This window comes from Euprymna scolopes, chromosome 45, assembly GCF_053919585.1.
Source record: "Euprymna scolopes isolate OS-2025 chromosome 45, ASM5391958v1, whole genome shotgun sequence".
Lineage (NCBI taxonomy): Eukaryota > Metazoa > Mollusca > Cephalopoda > Sepiida > Sepiolidae > Euprymna > Euprymna scolopes.
In genome coordinates this window covers 34,948,626-34,967,996 of record NC_136526.1, presented here as the reverse complement: position 1 = coordinate 34,967,996, position 19,371 = coordinate 34,948,626, and the positions used below count along the sequence as shown (strand labels likewise).

Here is a 19,371-nt window from a genome sequence, read left to right as displayed (position 1 = left end):
TTCCAATACATCGGTAAACGCTGTGTTTTTCGAGCTGAATAAACATGCTACATTAAATATAACAACTAAAAACATATCCAGTAAGATAGAAAAGTAACTTATCTTGCCTTTGATAACATTTATTTGTTATATATTTGTTTTTTGACAACTTTTTCGAATCTATGTGTACAGTAATACAAACCCAAATATTTACAAAAAATGTGAAAGAATTCAAGTAATATTTTACTTACATTTAGTGAAACTTTTTTTCGCATGACGTTGATGGAAACATTCGTTGATGTTTTAAAGGATGCGCGTGTGTGTGTGTGTGTGTGTGTGTGTGTGCTTTTTTTTTTTTTTTTTTGCTTTAAAGGTCAGAATTAAATGAATCTCGTCAAGGTCAAATAACGCATTGCGTCATCATCAAAACTGAGGTTTTCTACTGGGTTTCTCTCCCTTCTTCTTCCTAACAAGTTTGTTATTTATTCTGTTGATTAATTTTTTTATTTTATTTATTGTTAAATTTAAGTCTATAAGTCTATCCTTGTGACCTCATGAGTTACATGGTGAGCAGGACAAAGGCCTTGTTATCAGCCTTTAAAGTAATCAGCGCATGCGTGATTAACTCAAACGAGTCTTTCTTTTACCCCCCCCTCTCTCTCTCTCTCTCTCTCTCTCTCTCTCTTATTCCTGAATCATTTAATTTTTTTTATTATTTATGTATTTTTTTTAATAAACAACGAAACTAGATGAGAATTAAACTGATATGCCAACAATTCTTGGCCTATTGGCCAAGATCAAAGTGTAGTATCTGTTCTTCAGATGTTGCCCTTCCATTTCTTGTTCTCTTTCGGTGGAGGAGAAATCCTTCACGACTGAGACAATTTTTATTTTTGTACCTTTTCTCCACGTTAAAAAACGACCCTGGTGTCTAACTCTGTCCCGTGGGGAGGCATTGTAAATAGGTACGTACATTTATATTTTATAAATGTTAATATATTTTTTATCCATTCTAATTTTTTTAAATTTATTATTTTTTTATGGGCAAGAATGGCCGAATAAAGATAAGGAGACATAGTTTTGAGAGCTGATTTATTATAATTTTTTTGTAGGTTTCCAACAACTTTTTGATTGTATTTGAAAGATTAAAGACTTAAGTTAATTTCCCAAAGGAAAAAAAATATGGGTTTGTTTTACTATACACATTGATTCGAAAAATTTGGTCAAAAAGTACAATATACGACAAATAAATGTTACCAGCGGTTATAAAAATTACTTGCCAACTTACTTGCAGCATTTGTTGGTGTTTTAAAGTTGATTAAAACGCTATTTATTTCATTTCAAATAATAAGGTTTTACGAGTCCTAATAATTATAGATGGCGAAAACTGAATACTATTAGGTACGGGCAAAATAAATGCCAATATGTCAACGAACAACGGATCATCAAATCTAACCAAATCAAACCAGTATAGACATAGCAAAAAAAAAATAAACATATTTTGCAAGATATAATTTCAAAATAATCAGCAGAACAATAAAAGAATGTTAAATAAAAAATAAAATAAAATAAATGATTACACGATTACTGTAGCCCGAGCCGAGTTCCGGAAATTGCTGAAGCAATTTACGAAAAGGAAATAAATTAGCGAAGTTAATCAACGAACTTAAAAATATAACCATGTTATTGTTAAGTAACAAAATAAACTTATTAATTAAAGTATTACAAAAAGAACAAAACAAAAGTAAACAACCTATTACAATGAAACAAAAATTAAATAAACTTGTTAATTAATCAAGAATTTGTTGTCCAATTAGCCAAAGAAAAATGTCTCCCTTATTTAAGAGATCCCCCCCCCTACAAAAAAAAAGCGGACACTTTATCTTGTGCAGAATCTTTGAACGTTGTTATTTTTGGTGCAAGTCTATAAATGGGCCAATAGTAATCTTTTTTACTATAAAAATCTGAAAAAAATCTTTATATTGTACGTCACTTCATGAAAATGTCATATTCCAAAAATAACGTAAATCGATCAAGTACTTTTTTTTTTTATTTAAGAAAATCAAATACTATGAGAAATTTTATCGAAGAAAAACTTCCCACCATCTTGTTTTTGAATTATACACTGCTAACGACACCTATTGGGAATATAAGATCGACAAGGGGGCAGACAATCGACTTTCCACACTATAGAAAAAAAAAACTTGGAAAATTAAGACATTTATAAGTTTCTGAGGATGTTGAAAACGAAAATAACGTTTAAAATTCCAGCAAACGAGTAGTTTCCAAGATATGAAGAATTTTACGTAAATTGAGCACCCACGCGTGTAAAACTTGAATTTAAGCCGCTGAAATACACATTTGCCGAATTTTTGTTCGAGGAGCGTCATAGTGTAGCAATAGTATTGGAGAATTTGTAAGGTGTCATTACTTAGGGGGGGCGGTTCATCAGGAATTTGTTTGTGTTGGACTTGAAGACATCCAGGTTGTAGTCGGGAGGGAAACAGGTAAGCGGAACAGAGTTCCACGGGCGTGCAGTTCTAACAAAGAAGCTTTGTTCATGGTATCTACGTTTTAATTTAGGCACAGATAGGGAGTGGGGAAAATTATTGACGGTGGTTTCAGCTAGTCGGGTGTTTTTTGAAAAAGATTGGCGAGGGGGGACCAGAGAATGGAGCTCAGACGAGCACCTGCCAGGGAAATAAAAATAGAACAATGACAGGCTCGCTACGTCTCTTCTGTGGGAAAGAGGTTGCAGGGTAGAGAAAAGGGCATCCCCCACCAAGCCACAGAGTCTATTTTGTACTCTGTCAAGGCAGGATAGGCTGTTTTTAGCAGCCCCTGCCCAGATGTGGCAGCAGTACTCCATCTTTGGACGTACTTGGCTCTTATATAGATAGAGAATTGCATCATTAGTGAGATATCTTCTGGAACAGGAGAAGGATCCCACCATTTTCCCAGCAACCTTGGCCACAGACTTGACGTATGTGTTCCATTTAAGATCAGGTGTAAAGGTCAAACCCAGGAGCTTATCAAAGCCTGGGGCCTCCCTTAGACGAGAGCCATCCATTTCAATTGATGCAAGATGGGGATCAGAGCGTTTATGATGTAGAGATGGGAGCTTGGTCTTAGATGCATTAAAGGTAACCAGCCACCTCTTTCCCCACTGTACCACCTGCTCAAGATCAGAGGAGAGTGAATCAGAGAGAACATCATCATTTACAGCCTTTGATGTGTTGCCATAGATGGTCGTGTCATTAGCATAGATGTCAATGAAAGATTTTAGTATGTGGTTTGGGAGATCATTGATGTAGATCAGGAAGAGAGATGGGCCCAGGATGGACCCCTGGGGTACTCCAGCATTAATACTGTGGGCCTCTGATTTCTGCCCATCAACCACTACTCTTATGAGCCTATCTGAGAGAAATGACTTAATGATAGAGAAAACATTTCCAGTTATACCATAGCTGGAAATCTTGTGTAGTAGGCCTTTTTGCCAAATCTTATCGAAGGCCTTTGATATGTTGAGAGCAATTGCCCTAGAAATGAACCTTTGTCGAGAGATTCACTAATCCTATGAGATATAACCGTTAGAACATCTGCTGTAGATCTAGCAGAGCGGAAACCATATTGCGTGTCGCTAAGAAGGTTATTTATGCTGAGGTGGTTGACTACTTCTCTATTTATTGTGGATTCCAGCAACTTATGACACACAGGAGACTTATTGGTCTGTACTAGGAGGGGGATAACTTATCTCCTGAATTCTTAAATACAGGGCATACTGATGAGGTTTTCCAGGGTGTTGGGAAGCACTTCTCCTTAAGGCAGCGCTTAAACAGTTTGGAAAGTATGGGGGCAAGTTCTGGTTGTAATTTTTTTAACACTATAATTGGAATACCGTCGGGACCAGTTGCTTTACTGGAGTCAAGGTTCCTGATTAGCTTGGCGACCTCACGCACAGATATTTGTATGTTGCATAGCGTGTTGTCTGTTATAGGAGGGAATATGGGGAGTTGATGGCCTTAGTCACACAGGGTAGAATTTGCTGCAAAGTTTTTGGCAAATTGTTTGGCCTTGTCGGATGCTGTCGAGATGACCTCTGGTCCATTGATAATGGTTGGGATAGAACGCAGGTTTCTGTTCAGGATCCTATTTGCTATTTGCCAGAACTGGTGGGAACCAAGCCGCTGCTCAGCTACTTTGGATTTAACAGATTGCGCATATAGTTCTCTTGCATTTTTTATTACTCTTTTACAGTGGTTGCTGGCGGTTCTGAAAGCAGCTTTAGTTTCAGTGCATCTATTACGTTGGTAGCTATGGAAAAAGTGATTTCTGTGTGCGATGGCAGCAGCACATTCAGGGGAGAACCATGTTAGGTTTTTGTTGAAATTTTTTGGGTGGTATGAATTAGTCTATGCCTACAAGTAACCATTCGGTCAGGTCTGATACTATAGAGGACACATCCTTTTTAAACATGGAATGGAGAGGGAGATCAGATATGAATGTACGGAAGCTATCCCAGTCCGCCATAGAGTATCGGTATACAGTACGGTGGAGAGGTACGTCTGTAGATGTATTATATTTCATTTTTATCTTAACTGATACGACGCAGTTGTCAGAGGATCCCAGAGGAGATAGAACAGGACACAAGCATAGCTCAGGGGATGTGGATAGAAAAAGGTCTAGGAGGCTTGTGAACTGACCGGTACTATCGGGCACACGGGTGGGCTCGCGGACAATCTGAGTGAGGTCATAGGCAATGGCAAAATCATGACCGAACCTCTCCTCATCATCAGTCTTATTTGAGTGGGTCAGCCATTCCACATTATGGACATTGAAGTCACTGCAAATGTGAATGTTAGCTGAGGGATGAGCAGACAGGATGTGGTCAATTTTTTCTGATATACTCTTAAAGACAGTAACTCCACTGTTGTGGGGGCGATAGAGGGCAAATATAAATGCGGTGGTGTAAGCAAGTGCAACCTGGAAGCACATATAAGGTAGATTAGGGTCTTCTCTGGAGATATCCCTGCCACATGGAAAGCCATCTTTAATGTAGGCAGATATTCCATGCCTGTGGCGATCTTGGGGGTCAGATTTAGATGTTAAGTTAGAGTATCCTTTAATTATGAACTCATCTAGGAGGTGGTCAGCCCTATTCCAGTTTCACTTAGGAAGAATATGTCAGGTTTCGTCTCCTGTAATTGTGTTTCAACCTCTGGAAGGTTAGAACGTAGACCCCTGATGTTGGAGAAGGAGACATGGTAGTAGGGGTCTACGTAGGAGGATGGGGTTCTAGGTTTATTCGTGTTTTCTTTTTTGAGATATTTCATGTTGAGGATTTTGGGGTTTGTGGAACAGGTCAGTATACTTGGTTAGAGCAGAGCAGAGAGGGAAAGTAAGAGAGGAAAGATAGGAATTTTTTTTTTTTTTGTAGCACATGATAAGGTAAAGCCGTAACAATTACCCACTAGTATGGCATCGAGAGGCCCTACCAGAGACTACTGTATGGTCCAGAATCCATTCACCAAATGGCAATACAGCAGCCGCAGTACTTTGCACCTGCTGATAGGACAGCCTCCTTAGTGGTTTTCCAAGGTTCGTGTCCCTGACTATCAGGCGGTTAACGCCAGCCCAGATGAAAACGTTTACCTCCAGCACCCTTACTAGTGACATGGCCGCAAGGATAGACATAGAGACAGAAAATTTCCGACATCTCAGACTACTGTTCACGAACTACTACCGACCTGGGAAGCAGCTTTTTCTTCACCCTTTGTCAGAAACATCACTCATTAGAAATGAGGACTGGGGGACAAAAAAGGAGAAGCGAGAGTTACTGGAGCTGGCAATAACACATCCACTGCATTATCTACTCTCCATTAACATAAAGAAGAAAAACGGTAAGAGGGACTTATTTATATCTACTTTGTATAAGTCCTTTGCCCATTCCCAGTTTAGGATAGAATTTGAAGATAGTCTCCCCTCCCATATTAATCCGTGGAAGTGTGTTTTTTTTTTTGTTTTTTTGTTTTTTTTTTTGCTTTAGGTACTTCGCGATAGAACCTTCGAGATTAAACTTATAATTACGTTTCAATAATGCAACTTGTGAGGTCAGCTTATGTTTTTAGATTGGGGGCATCTTATTTAAAGGCTAGTTTAGGATAATACCAGACGTATTTAACAAAAAAAGGTTAAAACATGAGTAATAAGACATGATAGGTAATGTTAAGGAGTTTCAATTTTTAGTAAGACTGCAATAAGAGAACAAAGATAAATAAATAAAATATATATAATGCACTGTTAAAAACAGCCTCGTTTTCAAATTTTAGTTTGCGCACATTTTGGTAGGAGGAGCTTAGCCTCGTTTTCGGCTTTCCTTATGTACATGTCTCTGCAGACATTTTTGGGTGTACATGTTTTTGTTTACATTTTTAAGAAGTTCCGTCCTCATAAGGAAAGAATTAATATTTGTTAACATTACATTTAATTTAGATAATTATTGCGCACAAGTTCTAATTTTCTTCTTTCTAATTTTTCCGTAAGAACTAATAGGTGTTTCTGCGTTTTAATCAACTGTTTTTCTGTAAGTAACGCAGCAACATTAACAAAGCAGAAGAACCATTTATTTCATGCTAATTCTGTTTACATTGGGGAGAGCCAGCGGATGTTATGGTAAGTAACGCACTGAAATGCAGAAGAACCATTTAATTTTTCACAAAAATTCACCACAAGACCTAAATGTAAACGGAATTTTGGTGAAAAGTTAAACTGTTCTTCTACTCGGTCCATGTCAGCGCGTTACTTGCGAGAAAACGGTTAATTAAACTGCAGAACAAAAGCCGTCATTAAAAATGCCGTATATGAACTTGAATAATTCAACTCACTATCTTTCGAAGCTTATAACTTGAAAAATGTAATTCAAACCCTAATATTTTTTTTAATTAAAGGAGCAAAAACCAAATTTTTAAAAACATAACAGGTTTAATAGCAAATTATGCAATATTTATTTTTTTAAATCAGTTTTCTTTAAAAAAAAAAGATTTAAAGGAAATCAACGAAATTTTACTTACTTCGATTATAAAAAAAATAAATTCCAAAAAAATAACTTACCTATAAAAACTACTATTCAATGAGTAGTTCAATTGTTCATTGTTAAGAATTTATCCATATTTATACTTATATTCTATGTCATTTTTAAATAAAATATTTTTTTTAATAAGCATTAAAAAAAGCGAACTCAGATTTTTTTTTTAACTGTTCAAATGAAGGGAGACAAACGTCTAATTTTATTAGCCTTTATCTTCCGGTGGCTTTAAAGGGACATAATTAATATCTCTTTCTGTTGCGTGCTGTAAACAAAAATTAGTATTTTGGTGCATCCGTAGGTAAAAAATGAACACATTCACTTATACGTTTTTGCCTTTATAAAAAAAAACACTCAACCGATGTTCTTTATTCTCTTAAAGAAATACACTAATTTTTGATTTAATATATTTTAATTCTTCTTTATCGAGTGAATTTATTTTTTTATATCTAAAAAAGAAAACATTCAATGAAATAGAAAAAATTGCCGTCAGCGTCCAATATGTACTTGACAATCTAAGCATAACATATGCTTCCACTGAAAAAAAAATCAACGTGATTTAAAAAAAAAAGGTTTTATACTTTGGACTTTACAGGTAAATTTCCAAAAAACACTTCTTTTTTTTTGTTTTAAATTAGAATATTTTATTTATTGATCTTTTATCTTTAATTTGTGATATATAAAACTTTGGTGAGTAAATTAATTATTAAAATTTTAATAGACATTTCGAAATGGGGGCGGTGAATTAAAAAAACGCTTGTCTAAAATATTATATTTGGTTTATTGGAAAGAGCATAAAATTTCACATTAACCCTGAAAATATTGTAAAAAGTGAACAAATAGAAAATTTGGATAGATTTTTTAAGTTTAAAAATAGAAAAATATTTAACTCATAAAATTCCATTGATTTCATTACGTAAAAAAAAAAAAATGGCTGCATGAAGGTCAGCCGGCACTTTGTAAACACTGTTTTTTTTAAATAAAAAATAATATTTCTATTATTTTTTAAACAACTTTAATAGTTTATTTCGGAAGTATATTTCATAAATAAAAATAAACAACCCACTTAAAAAAGAGCAATTACGAGTTTTTATATTTTATTTGCAGTTTTGTGTTGGGGGTGTAAAAATTCCCCCAAAATTCTGATACACCTACAGAAGCACCTGTTAAAAACTATACAAGTTCTATAATTGAATACCCCCCTCCCTAAAAAAAATGAACGAAAAACATAAAAATGTTCTTGTAAACCACTTGTGAAAACTTAGATCAATTAAAAGCATAAAAAATTATGTAACACAGAAAAATAACCCACATTTTTTTTGTTTTTTAAAACTTTCTCGTTATTTCAAATGTCCGGTAAATATTCCTTCGCGATGTGACAAGTCACTTGATTACGCATGTGAGCACGAACGTATCATGTAAGAATAGTGTAAACAAGTGTGAGGGTCCAGGGGTTAATACCATGCAAACAGTAAATTTGCGACGGGTTTGAATATCAGATTCATTATAAGCAACCCCGAAAACTCGTAAAAAACAAATTTTATTGGTCTCGTTCTGTTGTAATTAAAGTAAACATTATTATTATTATTATTATTATTATTATTATTATTATTATTATTATTATTTTGTTGCTGTTGTGGTTGTTTTTATTGTTACTGATATTCACCCCGTGGTCAGCTGGAACAGCAAAGTTTACGATTTGACAGGACTTTTCTTTCTTGTTAATTATTATAATATCCAGTCTTCTTGCTTAGATGGGTTTATCCGTTTGTATGTTCATATCCCCATCGGATTTTGTGATCCTCATTTTCAAGTACTGTTGCTGGCTTATGCTCGTACCATTTGTCTGTGCGTTCAGGATGCAGTTGTTTGCATAATTCCCAGTATACTGCCTTCCCCACTTGGTTGTGCCAGTTCTTATATTGGATTGGGCCAGTTTGCTGCATTCACTTATTATATGGTTTATCATTTCGTTTCTTTCTCCACAGAGTCTGCATTTGCTGTTTTCTTGTATTTTGTCGATCTTTGCTTTGATGTGGTTGGTTCTATCGGGTTTTACTGTACTGCAGTTATTAAGGATTCAGTTTCTTGGTTTATGTGTCCTTTTCACATCCAGGTCCAAGTGTCTTCGTTATTCTCATCTTCTGTAATTCTTATGAATCTTCTGTGTAGTTGTTTCTCTTCACATTTTTTTCTCCTCTTATCCTTTGTTTCTCTGTTTTCTGTTTTCGTTTTCTGTTTTCGTTTTCGATTTATTTTCAGTGTCTCTCGCTGCCATAATTATCCTTCCAGTGTTCTGCATTATGTATTTTTTTTTGTGTGTCATTCACACAGCTTTCTATACAAGCAAGTCCTCTCCTGCCGTCTTTCCTTTTCACGTAGAGTTGTGCATGGTCATGAGTTTCCTAGTCTAGACCGAGTTGTCTCAGTTCTTCTTTAGTCCATCCTATGAATGGTCCAGAGTATCTTACTAATGATACTGACCATGTATTTATACCTTTTATTAGTTTTCTGCTATATTATTTACTTCCAGGAATGTTCTTGTTCTCCTGAGGTATTCCTTTCCAATTCTCTCTTTCATTTCTGTTGCTTTGACAGTGTCCGCTTCCAGAGCTCCCGAGTCTTTATAGGTGTCTTGTTCCCCTAGTGCTATCATCTCTATTAGGTTGAGTAGACCCATGCCTTTTGTCGTCTCTAGTTTTCCCTGTCTTATAACTAGTACTGAGCACTTTTCCATACCTAGCTCTATTTGGATATCATGACTGAAGGACCTGCTAGTGTCTCTCAGTGTCGCTAGTTCATTTTCAGATTGTCAATGTACATCAGGTAGTTCATTTTTTCCCTCTGTATTAGAGAACTTGCATCCGGCTTGCCACTTTCTTTTTCTTCTTCTTCTTCTTCTTCTTCTTCTTCTTCTTCTTCTTCTTCTTATTATTATTATTATTATTATTATTATTATTATTATTATCATCGTAGTCTCAACCTTTGAATGTTTTTAGTTGGATTTTCTTTCTTCAACATCAGGTCATTTCCTTTGACTTTAGACATTCAAGCTGTATTAACACTATCGCCGTTTCCAACAGGCAAGCCTTTTTCAAAATTGGAAAAGAAATTGTCTTGTTAATCTGATTAAGCAATTTATGGTGGCTTTTGTGTCACGTTCTCAAGCTTTTCAATTACAATGGACTTTACCTTGGCTGTTGTGGGTGCCTTTCCTAGTCTCACACAAAAACACGCGTTCACATTTCAAGTCATATTTCATGTCATATACATACGCGCACACAGACATACACGCACATGTACACACAAGCAGATATATTACCGTTCGCGTACATACACTCACATTCACGTGTATACACATACATGCTAACATACACACATGTACTCACAAACGCACACACGTACACACGCAAGGGCAACGTCACTTCCCCTTTCAAAGGAAATCCACACATGCGCAAAAGACCACCGGAAACAATTATAAAAGCAAGATCAATAAGCAGCATCTTCCCTTTTTCGGACCAGCTTCCAAGGTGAGTGGTTAGCACAGCAGCCATTTCGGCAAGTGCGCGCACGCGCGTGCCTCACGCCACTTGCTACCATGAGGGGCAAAAAGCTAACAGACTGTACGTACACCTTATATGCTTACTCTCTCAATGGCCTGGATTGACTTTTTCTCATTTTCTCTCTCTCTCTATACTACAATAGACTTTCCACCTCACCAGTAAACAGCGAGAGAAAAACGCAGACATGAACACATGTTGTACCCTTTTCTTTCACTTGTTTCTTCACGAAATAAATCCCAGTTCGTTTAATTCAAGTAAACGCGTTGTTCATTCCTTCCTCAAGGCAATTCATTTTTCCTTTCCCAATTCAAATCATTTTTCCTATTTTGTACGACTGGGGGATATGTATAATATATTCACCAGTCCACTACACTGTCATACAGTTTGAGGTGTTGATATATTATTATTGTTTCATAACTTTTATGACGAATTTTTTAAAATTAAAACAATTTTAAAAAAATTGTTTTTTTTTTTAAACATTATATTATAGGTATTGCTTGTACCTTAACACTTTCGCTGTTCCCAACAAGCAAGCCTTTTGTAAGATTGTAAAAGAAATTGTCCTGTTAATATGATTAAGCCATTTGTGGTGGCTTTTTGTTATGGTTCCAGTCGTTCCTATTACAATGGGAATCACCTTGACTTCTTTACATTTCCAGAGTCTAAATAATTCTTATTTTAGATCTTGGTATTTATTTTTATTCTTTCTCTCGTAATCTGGTATCAAAAGGGCTGTCTACGTCAATAATTGAGCAAGTTCTCGTTTTTATTTAGTAAAATTATATGAGGTTTGGAGTTATCAAGGACCTTATCAGTCTGTATGCACATATCCCAAAGAAGTTTGACATTGTCGTTTTCCTGCACCACTTCCGGTTTATGCTCATACCACTTCTCACTGTGGTCTAATGCATAGAGTTTGCATAAATTCCAGTGTAGAACCTGAGCGACTTTGTCGTGTCTCCATTTTTTTATATTGGTGTTGAACTAGCACAGGACATTCTGATACAATATGCGCTAATGTTTCTTCCTTTTCATTAAACAATCTGCACATCGGTGATTCTGCAGTTTTGTCGATGTAATGTTTGATGGACTTAGTGCGAGTGGCTTGTTCCTCGGCTGCCATTAATGTGCTCTCAGTAGATCTTTTAAGATCTCCCCTGACCAACCAATTCCAGCTGTTGTTATCTCTAAATTCAGTATTCTTATAGAATGCATTGTGTAGTTTCTTTCCAAATAACCCCCCTCTCTCTCTCTCTCTCTCTCTCTCTCTCTCTCTCTCTCTCTCGTAATCGCTGACAAATCTTCACTCCAGGTCTTAATATTTTTTCTCTTCTTACTTTATGTAAAAGAATTTCATGGCTTTCAGAAATATATTCAGTTAGTTCTTTTTCTATATTTACATCTTCAACACTAAGTAAGCCTCGACGACCTTTCTTTCTAGGTAGAAATTATTATTATTATTATTATTATTATTATTATTATTATTATTATTATTATTATTATTATTATTATGACAAGGAGTTGCATGACATGGATATCAAAACAAGAAAAGTTTTAGCAATGTTTGGTATATTTCACATTCGAAGTAGCATAGCAAGGCTGTATCAAAAGAGGAAAGATGGTGGGAGAGGATTGAAAAGTGTAAAAGATTGTGTTAGAACCGAGGAGATGTCATTGAAGGAGCATGTGGTTAGAAGTGGGGAGTGGATGCTTAAGGTTGAGGCCAATGAAGTGGAGGTGTGTGAGACCAAGGCTGATTATGTGAAACGTATGGATAGAGAAAGGGCAGAGGAACTGGCTAGGAAGAAAATGCATGGAAGGTTCTTCAAGGATATAGCAGAAGTGGCTGATGAAAGATCATGGCAATGGCTTAGAGCTGGGTATCTGGCTAAGAGTACTGAAGCTTTTGTTTGTGCACCACAAGAGCAGGCATTAGGAACACGATCGTTCAAAAAAGTGGTTCTAGGAGAGGAAGTTGCTGCAGAATGCCGGATTTGTGGTAAGACCTCAGAGTCAATTGCGCACCTTGCAGCAGGGTGTAGTGGACTGGCCCAGAGAGAGAACCGCAAAGACACAACCGCATGGGACTCCGGATATATTGGCAGGCGTGTAAGAGGGTTGGGGTGAAGTGTGCTGGAAAATGGTTTAAGGAGGTGCCTGATGAAGTGAGAACAAGTGAGGATGGCAAGGTAGAGGTATGGTGGGACAAAAGTGTCATAACGACCAAGCAATCGGAACATAATCGTCCGGATTTGGTCGTCATTGACAAGGTCTCAAAAAACTGGCAGATTGTAGACTTCTCAGTACCCTGGCACAGGAATGTGAGAGAGAAGGAGAATAAGAAGTGGAGCAATTATGCTCAATTGGCCTTGGAGATAAGGTGTATACATGGGGTTAAAACACAAATAATCCCGGTCATAGTTGGTACACTAGGAGTAGTATCAATTCGTCTGGAAGGACAACTGAAAAAAACTACAAATCCCCAATGTTTTAGGCGGTCTTCAAACCTCTGCAATTATAGGTACCACCAACATCCTTAGGAAAACCCTTGATCTTTGAAGCTCCTTGTTTGAAGCCGGGATTAAGGGAAATCCTCTGGAAATGAATCCCATCCCTTTCCAGAGAGATGTTCATAAGCGAAATCAGAATTATTATTATTATTACTATTATTAACAACAACAATAACAGCAACAAAAATACTAAAACTTATCAGTTATGAGAGGGCGAAAGGGAAAGAAATGAGCATGACAAAGAGAGAGAGAGAGGGAGGGAGGGAGAGAGAGAGAGAGAGAGAGAGAGAGAGAGAGAGAGAGAGAGAGTGAAAACGTAGAAGGAAGGCACGTTTGGATTGATGGGGCATGCTCCGATTACTCCAATCTAGCAACAAAGTCTTTTTCCAGCTCAGCATGAGGTCACAAGGCTAGACTTATAGATTTAAATTTAACAACAATAAAAAATAAAAAATTAATGAACAGAATAATAAGTAAAAAGAAAAGGTAACAATTGTGTGTACAATAAATAAAAATAACAAACTTGTTACAGAGAGGAGGAGGAGAACCCCAGTAGAAAACCTCAGTTTTGTTGATGACGCTATGCGTCATTTGCCCTTGACAAGATTCATCTACTTCTGTCCTTCAAAGAAAACACACGCATTCTTTAAAATATCACCGAATATTTCCATCAAACAAGTCAAGCGAAAAAAAGGTTCGATGAATGTGAGTAAAACTTGAATTATTTTAGGGTTTGTTTTACTGTACACATAGATTCGAAAAAAGTTGTCACAAAACAAATATATAACAAATAAATGTTATCAAAGGCAAGATAAGTTACTTTTCTAACTAACTGAATATGTTTTTAGTGTTTATATTTAATGTAACATGTTTATTCAGCTCGAAAAACATACAGTGTTTACCGATGTATTGGAAAATTCAGAATGGCGGCCGACTCTCTCTCGGAGACGGTAAGTTTGGGAAAAGGAGTTATAAATAAAAACCAGTCAAAATACTGTTAAAAACCCGCCGAATATATGTCAGCCTATGTCGCGGTAACATATATTGGCCGCGTTTCTAACAGTATTTTGTCTGTTTTTTATTTATTTATTTATTTATTTATTTATTTATAACTCATATTCCCAAACTTACCGCCTCAAGGAGAGAGTCGGCTGCCATATTTCCAATACATCGGTGAACACTGTATGTTTTTCGAGCTGAATAAACATGTTACATCGAATAAAAACACAAAAACATATCCAGTTAGAAAAGTAATTATCTTGCCTTTGATAACATTTATTTGATATATATTTGTTTTGTGACAACTTTTTCAAATCTGTGTACAAAACCTTATTTTATCTTTTTGTAAATATGTTATTAATTTTCAAAAATATCATACCGAGATGAAAAGCAATTTTTAAAAGGAAAATGTCGGTAATTATTTGGGATTAAATAAATTTAACTCTTTAAAAAGATAATTAAAAATGACGGGTTTGTATTACTGTACACATAGATTCGAAAAAGTTGTCAAAAAACAAATATATAACAAATAAATGTTATCAAAGGCAAGATAAGTTACTTTTCTACCAAACTGGATATAATTTTCGTGTTTTTATTCAATGTAACATGTTTATTCAGCTCGAAAAACATGCAGTGTTTACCGATGTATTGGAAAATTCAAAATGGCGGCCGACTATCTCTTAAACACCGTAAGTTCGGGAAAAGGTGTTATAAATAATAAACTAGACAAAATACTGTTAGAAATTCGCTCAATATATATTACTGTGACATAGGTTGACATATATTCGGTGTTTTTTAATAGTATTTTGTCTAGTTTATTATTTATAACACCTTTTCTCGAACTTACCGTGTTTAAGAGATAGTCGGCCGCCATTTTGAATTGTCTAATACATCGGTAAACACTGCATGTTTTTCGAGCTGAATAAATATGTTACATTGAATAAAAACACAAAAAATATATCCAATTTGGTAGAAAAGTAACTTATCTTGCCTTTGATAACATTTATTTGTTATATATTTGTTTTTTTTGACAACTTTTTCGAATCTATGTGTACAGTAACACAAACCCAAAATGACCACTATATTGAAAATATTAGAGCTGTGAAATATTAGCCTGTGCTATATTAAATATGTTAGCTCCCAGATATTTGCGTCTTTTAAATTGTTTTTAGTTTCGTATTGCTTTCTTCGCAGTGGTAAAGTAAAAACGTTCTCTATGAAATTTGAAATCATTTGTGGGCAAAAAATAAAATAAAATTATTATAGATAAATAAATTTGCACTAACGAACATCCATAATACATTCTAGAGTTTATATATTTTAAAGCACACCAGGGAGGACTTTAAAGAAGTTTGAAAATATTATATTTAAATAATTGTTGATAAATTTGTCACTTTGTCAAGATATGGATTATCTCACCTTGTTTTGTGTTTTTAACTGTACGAGTTACGCCCCTTTGAATAGAAAATCCAAAATGGTTTCTTGTACACTAAAGACTCGTCCTTATCTCCCCTATATGTTTACTTATTCGTCCTAACAAATACAACGGAATAATACAGCACACCTTCAGATAAATCGCACTCCCACCAAAATGAGACCCCTCTTCTTATATAAGTGATTACGAGTTGGAATGCATTTGTTTTACTTTGGCATCTCCGTTGTTCTGCGAAACTATGAACATGGCGGTGTATGCGAAAAAATCGTCCCCGGCAATGTTTTAAATCAAGCGTCAATGTACCTATTTACTATGCCTCCCCACGGGACAGAGTTAGACACCAGGGTCGTTTTTTAACGTGGAGAAAAGGTACAAAAATAAAAAAAAAATTGTCTCAGTAGTGAAGAACTGATCCTCCAGTCCTCCACTGAAAGAGAACAAGAAATGGAAGTGCAGCATCTGAAGAACAGATACTACACTTTGATCTTTACCAAAAAGACCAAGTTTCAATGTAATTGAAAAAAAAATTAATTAAAAAACACCTCGTTTTGTTCTTAAAAATAAATTTTGGTAGTTCTACACTTTATCGTCGAAACTGGAGACGCCATTTTATTTCACGCACCTGTCGTAAAAATCCAAGGGAGAAATCAGTATTTTAAACTATGGCCGAAGCATGAAATAAATAACAAAAGCTTAAACTAGATTAACTTCCGGAAAGAACTATGAAAAAAGTAAAGAAAGTGAAAGAGAACATATATCCGTAATTGTTTAATTGGAAATGTTCCTATTTACAATGCCTCCCCACGGGACAGAGTTAGACACCAGGGTCGTTTTTTAATGTGGAGAAAAGGAACAAAAATAAAAATTGTCTCAGTCGTGAAGAATTTCTCTTCCACTGCCAAAGAACAAGAAATTGAAGTGCAGCAATAAGAACGGATACTACACTTTGATCTTGACCCGAACGCCAAGGAAAAACAGAAAATGAAAATGACATATTAATAATTGTCTAAACTGGCCGAGCACCATTCGAAAACCAAAATATTTACTGTATAAAATTTATCAAAGTATAATTGTAAAAACATTTATTGAAAAGTTTGCGCTAGAAAATATAATTTTAATAAAACAATTTTGTAATGAAAGCAACATTGGATTTTTATGGTTTGTTTGTTTTTTTGTTGCTTTTTTTTTAATTTTTTCGAACAAATAAATAATTTAAAACATTTTTTTTAAATTAAAACAACTTTGAAGGATCAACAACAAATTAATTTGGGTTTGTATTACTGTACACATAGATTCGAAAAAGTTGTCAAAAACAAATATATAACAAATAAAGTGTTTGTATTACTGTACACATAGATTCGAAAAAGTTGTCAAAAAACAAATATATAACAAATAAATGTTATCAAAGGCTAGATAAGTTACTTTTCTACCAAACTGGATATATTTTTCGTGTTTTTATTCAATGTAACATGTTTATTCAGCTCGAAAACCATACAGTGTTTACCGATGTATTGGAACATTCAAGATGGCGTCTGATTCTCTCTTTAACACCGTAAGTTTGAGAAAAGGTGTTATAAATAAAAAACCGGTTAAAATACTGTTAAAAACTCGCTCAATATATGTTACTGTGACATAGGTTGACATATATTCGGCGGGTTTTTAATAGTATTTTGTATAGTTTTTTATTTATAACACCTTTTCCCAAACTTACGGTGTTAAAGAGGGTGTGAGACGCCATCTTGAATTTTCCAATACATCGGTAAACACTGTATGTTTTTCGAGCTGAATAAATTGTTACATTGAATAAAAACACAAAAAATATATCCAGTTAGGTAGAAAAGTAACTTATCTTGCCTTTGATAACTTGTTATATATTTGTTTTGTGACAACTTTTTCGAATCTAATACAAACCCGAAAATACGATTTTTAAAAATTCACCACTTTATTTTACATATTTCTTTTGGTGCTAATGCAGAGAGTTATCCGACCTATTTTTTTAAATCGTATTTCTAAGTTTAATTAAAATGTTATATGTTTTTTTTTATTATTATTATTCAATTGTAAGGTTAAAGTAGGTACAAAACACCCTCCCCATGTTAAGAATGGCTTTTTAAATAATAACGTTATTATTTCAGCACGGATCACTCTCTGCATAGTGCATGAGTACCGTTTTTCCCCCCCCCCCCCAAAGGACTGTTTGAATACATTGATTTAAAGTTAAAGTGCTGTGTAATTATTAAAAAAAAAAAAAACAGTTGCGCATGTGCGTTATTTCTCCAATTTTTTTTTTATTTTTTTTTATTATTATTATTATTATTATTATTATTATTTTTTTTTTTTTTTTTTTTAGTTTGCGGGACTAATATCGATGCCCGTAGTCCCGCAGCAATATAAAAAATTAATAATTTGAAATTTGCAATCACATGAAATTTTTAATTTATTTTACATAAATTTGATTTTTGTGAAAATGTTAAAAAAAATCTTTAAAAGTAAAAATGTAGAATGTTATTATTTTCACATATTTTTTTTTTATTTCAATTAAAAACAAATTGTCCAACTTTTTTTAATAAAAGCATCAATTAAAACAAATATTTTTTTTACATGTTTCAAAGTTTATTATTTAAAAATAAGATTTTCATTAAATTAATGTTTTATTTATATCAGAAATGTTATCAAGTGCATTAGAAAACATTGAAATGCTAATATATTTCTTGCTATATTCGTTATATTGTTTATACAGGGTGACCCATAAAAAACGGGCCCAGCTCTAATTAGGCCCCGTTTCTTACTGTTTTGTCCGAATGAAATGAAACTTTGGTCATAACTAGTTTATTATATTCAAAATATCACATCAAAACACTAGGGTCTTTGGCCTTTTTTTTCTTTTTTTTCTCCGTTCTACAGCATATGTTCTAGATGGCCTCTTTTTTTTTTTTTTTGGTGGGTTATCACCCTGTAGTAGCAGTGACATTGAATGATATATATATTATTCCTTAATTGGAATTCATTTTTGAGATGAGCATTATATATATTAATTTATTTTTATTTCGGACTATTATTCTCATCTTTATTAGTTGTTGTTTTTCATCTTTTATTGGTTTTGTTTATTCACAACCGTTTCGGCCAACTATTCCTTTGGCCTTCGTCAGGTGGTGACTGCGACGGATAGGAACTTCGAATCTCCTAACTGCATTCTCAGCAATCACTGCTATCCGTAGTTGTCGGCTCACCACATTTTGGCCAAGTAAACCTCTGGCACGCTTTGGGTGGGATTGAAACCGCTATCTTCAGACAATGTTCATCTGGAACTGTGGAGATTCAACGTCTCTATCAACTGCTCCACGGGCCCCCGAAGGGCGATCAAGGTTGGATTCTTTGATCTTATAAATCCACGTTTATTTATTATCTGATCTTCTATAGTGTGAATAAAAACAACCAATAAAAGACGAAAAACAACAACTAATAAAGATGAGAATAATAGTCCGAAATAAAAATAGATTAATACAGTCACCCTGTAATAGCAACGACAGTGAATGCTGTTTTATATGTTGGTTCTTGTTTGTACAAAACTCAAATCAGCAGTTTCTTTATACCAATGAAAACATCACTTAATAAGTCCCAAGTTTAATTAATAAAACGATAAATTTTAGGCAAAATTTAACTTTAATCAGTTTCATTTCCTTCAAAGGTGATACACTGTTTCCAATGTTTCTCTCACAATTTGATGCCTAATTTTTTGTAGAACAATTTCTCTTCAAAATACACCTACTTTTTCAATATCACTTCTTCATTGGAGCACAA

At 34.5% G+C, this 19,371-nt stretch overlaps 1 protein-coding gene and 1 pseudogene across 1 annotated transcript in view; one reads left to right on the top strand and one right to left on the bottom strand.

Annotated features, from left to right (window-relative positions):
• The window catches only part of LOC145269162 (uncharacterized), a 61,513-nt gene that overhangs the window by 16,983 nt on the left and 25,159 nt on the right, over window positions 1-19,371 (bottom strand). The window lies entirely within an intron of this gene.
• Window positions 751-979, top strand: LOC145269911 (U2 spliceosomal RNA; annotated as a pseudogene).